The sequence below is a fragment of the Cibotium barometz genome, chromosome 60 (assembly GCF_041138505.1).
Source record: "Cibotium barometz isolate CiBa-2024 chromosome 60, ASM4113850v1, whole genome shotgun sequence".
NCBI classification, from domain to species: Eukaryota; Viridiplantae; Streptophyta; class Polypodiopsida; order Cyatheales; family Cibotiaceae; genus Cibotium; species Cibotium barometz.
In genome coordinates this window covers 11,875,385-11,881,377 of record NC_141105.1, presented here as the reverse complement: position 1 = coordinate 11,881,377, position 5,993 = coordinate 11,875,385, and positions in this window count along the sequence as shown.

The following is a 5,993-nucleotide window of genomic DNA, read 5'->3' as shown; positions in this document are numbered from 1 at the left end:
TGATCTACAAACATACATTTGTTATGAAAGGCCCATAAATTACAATGTGACTCTGAAACACCCATTTATGCATCAATTAATGTTAATCCACAATTGGGGAGAGATGACATTTACCTCTGACAAGATGTACCATTAAGGTGAACCTAAAGAACTATACTAGATGTGACCAGGACACCCCCTTCAGTACAGTTTGGACTCCCCTTTTCTCCGGTTGTCTCACGAGGATACCAACCGGGTTATCCGGTCAGATCTTCTTAGCCTTTACACACATTGCACATAGATCACACCCCCGGAGCTCCCCACGAAGATGCACTTTTACAGAGACCACTTCCTCACACTCACTGAGGATGGATTCATCCAGCAGTCGGGCTACTTGAGTGTTCACATGTCCCATGCCATGCGGATTGCGATTGGCCAGATACGGGTTTCTTCCCACCGCCTCAGATTTGAGACAGGTAGAGCTGAGCGCATCTTCAGAGCCGAGAAGCTCGTATGGACACCCAGAGAGGAGAGGATATGTCGACTATGCCACACAGGGGTTGAGACGGAGGAGCATTACATATGCCGTTGCCCAGTATACTATGAGATCCGCGGGAGGTTTCACTGTCTAATTCGTGAGGGATTCGGTCCACTCTCCAGGATCATTGACTTCCAAGACCAGCGTTGCCTGGGCCTCTTCCTGCTTGAGCTCCGTAGACACAGGGACACCTTCTTGAGACACAGGCCCCAGCCACCCGCCCCCTCCTTCAGCCAACCATCACCAATTTCTTCCGGACCCAGGAGGAGGAGGACACCGACATAGTGGATCTTGTGGACCCTCCACGAGCTGCTCTGGACCTACCTCGCCCAAGAGGAGTTACCTCGGGCCGAGCCTCTGCACTCTAGCGTGCCCGACGCCCTCGACCCCCCCATCGGCCACGATCACCTCATCAGCTCCAGATCTAGGACATACTCCACCGCCATCGAGCTACCTTTCCATGTGACATAGTTGAGGGAGACCTCTCGGCCATACTCGTCGACCCCATGCTTGATGATGAACTAGGGTCTGATATGACATCACATTCAAAAATCGTAAACATGTGTCATTTGAATGGACATAGCTATAAAAGGTGCGAGGATAATGAGGAGACTTCCATTGCTTCATTGCCCAAACATGATGAGGAGAAAAATTGGATACACATGTTGGCTACAATTGACACTTGTCCAAGAACCATAGGAACCCACTAGTTCCATGAACAAAGATAGAAATGACATCATTCTAATCATAACAATATCTTTTGTAGTCTCAGATGGGGTTGCATCACCTAAAATTGTGGAGTGATGATAGATAAGGAGGGTGATATTATGTCTTCCAAAGAGGACAGTCACCCCAGTCAAAGGGTAGAGTGCATGATTTGAGCCTAGTAATACCTTGAGATGGATAGATAGAGATGAGAAGGATGAGGGAGTGTCAACAGAACAATGCTAGGCACTCCTAAAGGAATTCCTCAAAAGGAAAGAAGCTCACCTAAAAAAGCTAAAAAAATTGATCCAAATTAAAACTAGTGATCCAACAAGCCTCGATGATGAAGAGCACTATTGGTGATACGTCAAATCATTGAAAGCCACCAAGGACTTCTATTCTGGCTATAAGGATCTCATGAAGAGGTCAAGTTTTGATGCCTTGAAAATAGATCTTGAGATTGCTAAAACCTTAGCAAATGATAACCTTAGAGATTTAGCCTCAGTTTGATCCCAAAAAGATATCCAAGTTTGTATGGAGAGGACGAAACAAAGCTATATGAGAGGGACAAGAAGAATCCCAAAGGATAGTTTTGAGAATAATAACCAAGAAGAGGGCAGGAAGCAAGTCTCGTCACATTTCAGGAACTACAAGGTTGAAAACAGAAAGGTGGTGTGCCGAGACCGAAAAGACAGAGACCAAAGGAATCATGTGTCTTAGGACAAGAGGCACATTGTACCTATTAGTCCTTCTAGCTAAAAGCACGCAAGTGTGATATATTATCATAGCTATGGATTATGTGACCAAATGGGCCAAGGTTAAGCGTGATATATTATGATAGCTATGGATAATGTAACCAAATGGGACAAGGTTAAGGCCACAACTAAGGTTGACACTCAGATGACTACCAAGTTTATCTATGAAAACATTATCACAAGGTTTGGATGTCCCCTTGAACTCGTTAGTGACTAAGGGACTCATTTTTTAAATGAGGTGGTGGAGTTTCTCTTACAAGAATTTATGGTTGTCCACCATCTCTACTACCCACAAACAAATGGACAAGTGGAGAGAGCATGAACAAAAAATTTATGTATTAGGTGCTCAAAAAACACAATTGATACTTCCATGAGACTGATTGGGAACTTAAACTTGCATCAAAGTTATGGGCATATAGAATTGCCTACAAAACATCAATCGGGACTACACCTTACAATTTGGTCTTTGGACTGGATGCAATTCTCCCTATGGAATTCATGATCCCAATGTTGAGAGCACCCAAAGAAAATGAAATGGATAGGCCATAGGTTATCTGAATGACTCATTGAGCTATAAAAACTAGAAGTGGCTAGGTTATAATCTTTGGTGGGCATGTATGCTGAAAAGAAAAGAAGGAGAAGATGGTTCGATTTGAACATCAAAACCAAGAGGTTTATGGACAGGGAGCTCGTTCTACTCTACAACCTCAAGGAAAAAAAAAAAGCTCAAGCTTTGGGGAATGGATCCTTTCAGGATTTTAAAAATGAGCACGGTAGGAGCTATCCACTTCGAAACATTGGATAGAGTCTAATGGAAGGATTTCTCAATGGGAGCAAACTTAGAAAGTCCACTTCGAAACATTGGATGGAGTCCAAATGGAAGGATTTATCAATGGGAGCAAACTTTGAAAGTTCTATGGACAACTTGAGGCTCTTTTTCTAAAGTCAACATATTCACAAAAGTGGCTCGATGTTGTGAAAGCTCGATAGAGTGAGGCCAATATATTTGTGTTGGACTAATTCTTACCAAAATAATCTATTCCAACCTTGGAGACACCCCATACAATTGCGAGAACCCATGGAGAGGACCAAGCATCCACTCAAACTCCCAAGAAGCCCAACAAATAAGTAGGCTCACCAAGACACACTCTCCCACCCCCAAAGAAGCGAAGAGTGGAAGAGACTCCCTAGACCACCATAGAAAGGCCTATTGGAGCCAAGATCCAAAATAAAAAGTCTGTGCTTAAGGAAATAGGCCTGGTTATGGTCTCATAATGAATACTCTCTCATGATCCACGGGCAAGGAGAAGAACATGTTGTGCAGACGGTTAAGCTTGGCAACAATAGTTAGTATGTCACTGCCAAAGGGAAGGCAAGGTGAAAGAACATGTTTTGCAGATAGTAATCCAATACTAACTCAAAATGAACACTCTCTCATGAGTCACTATAAAACAAGGGGAGGGCAAGGAGAAAGAACATGTTGTGTGGACAGCTAAGCTTGACAACAATAGCTAGTACGAGCAAGAGGACACTGCCAAAGAAAAAGAAATGTGCCAAGGGGCACATTGCCCATGCCTACAAGATTGGGACCTATTATGGGAATATATTTTAATCCCTCTTCAAAATATTATTCTACCCTTTTAGATAATTTGGGGACGCTTGAACTATCTTTACGTCAAGCCAAATCTTGTTAATATTATGGGTGATGCCATTATAAATATTAATACATTTGGTGGATATTGACGTATGTTTGGGGCCTCCAATGTTTTTTTCAGTTGGTTTGTATGGAAGGGTGATTCCTGGGTTACTTACACCTGGCAAACATGTGTGTGGTTATGGTTTGTATACTTATGAAATATTTGTTTACCAATTTATTGTTGGTTATTTTATAGGTGAAGAGGATTCCGAAGATTGAGGAGAATTCATACATATTTATTACTTGGCACACATTTTTGTAAACAAGCTTTGTATATACATGTGCTAACTTGTGCACATTTTGATTTATTTGGAAAGCCTTAGTTTATCAAGCATAGACTTGAACTTTAATATTTTGTAAAGCGTGATATGCTTTAAATCTTAGCCTCAATTTATGGGCACTCTATTTTGAGCATAAGAGAGTATCGTGCAAGAAAAGCACCTTTTTGTATTTTTGGTGGCTATGGCCTAATTTGGAATAAAGTAATGCGTAAATACTCATGTGAGAGGAGAGGCCACACATATGAGGAGGATGATTGCACCCACCAATCTTAGAGTTGTGCTTTGTGAGCTAAGTATTATTTGTTTTTCACTCAAATATTGAATATGTTAAACATGTGGTATTTGATAAGCGATTTGATTTGATTTAATAAAAAATTCTTGCAAGTTTCTTTTGACTATCTTTTCCTAGAAATTAGATTTGTGTCAGGACCAATGCCTCTAGTTACACATTTGGTGGGTCTATTGTCCCTAATTGCTAGGCAAACAGCCGAATGGACACCTAGGGATGCATGTGCTAGCAAGGCTTCTTTTATGAGAGCTGATGCCTATTTTTTCTAGGGACAACCAGACATCCAGCCAAGGTGTATCAAGTTAATCCAACATTATGTTACATAGTTATCACAAACACAAGCCCAAATGGCTGTAGAGAATGCCTAGCAAGTGCCAATTCTGTAAGACAAAGTCAAGGCACATAAACGAGTTTATGGACTCAAGCAATGCTTTAACTACAACAATCATGGAGATGGAAAGGGCCCAATCATCAGAAGTGAATGTATAGTATTTGGTCGAGCTTGACAGGATCTCCTCCCAACTCTTAGTAAACTAGTCCCCCAACTCATAAAGAAGGACAAGGCCACATGCACTTTACAAAAAGAATGGGATTCAACCCTCAATGCTTTGGCCGAGGAGCGAAGAGAGATTACAAGACTTATAATCACCATGAGCTGAGATACGAATGCCTTAAATACAACAAAGCTTAGAAAGAAAGATGCAATAATCAAAGAGCTACAACAAAGCTAGAAGAAAGGATGTAATAATCAAAGAGCTACAACAATAATCAAAGAGCTGCAAAACAAGAGCCAAGCCAACAAAGCTAAGAAGAAAGGATGTAATAATCAAAGACGTGCAACAATAATCAAGGATGTAATAATCAAAGAGTTGCAACACAAGAGTTAAAGAGAGAGCTCAAGAGCCAACTAGCTTGGATTGGAAGTGGCTATAAACTTGCCAAGTTTGGTGTTGCAACACCATAACCCACCTCAATATCTTTATTTGGCACTAAAAGCAATATCATTCATGTTTATCTATCACGATTGTTACATTTGTTTATTTGGCACTAATGTTTATCTATCGAGGATATCCTAAGACTAGCCGCTCACTCTGCATTTGTTTACGGAATTGTAAGTTGATCCCTTACCCTCCCTACTTCCGTGGTTGTATGATCTCTAGGTGATGTGATTTAAGCATTGTAATGCAAATATTTTTGTCAAATAACTGATTTAATACTAAGATGAGGAATTAATTTACTTTTATATGACCTAGGTTCTAGAGAAGGACTGAATCTTGTGGATCTGTCACCATTGATTGCTTCTATTAGACTTATTCTTGTGCAATTAATTAGGACCAATGTGTAATCTCATGAATGGGTTTGGTATAAATATAAAATTTCCTCTGTGTGCAATCTCATGAATGATTTGTTATAAATATAGAATCTCTTTTGCGTGCAAAAAGCTTTTGGTTAAAATCCTTGTGGATATTTTTAGGAAATTTAGCTTGATGGATGTGCTTAGTTGATACCTACCAATTGTTAAATTAACCTATCAAGGTTAGTAGTAAGGGGTTGAACCTTAGATATAAATAGATCCTTGGCATTTTGACTAAACCCCTTTCAAGATATTCAAGTCTCATGCATGGTTTTGATATGTGTATAGCTTTACAATTGTGATTAGGAGTGAAATCCACTCTGAAAACATGAGCATTAGGTTCCATTAGGGTGGATTAGAATGGGATAGTCAATTGCGTTCATGTATTTCATGATT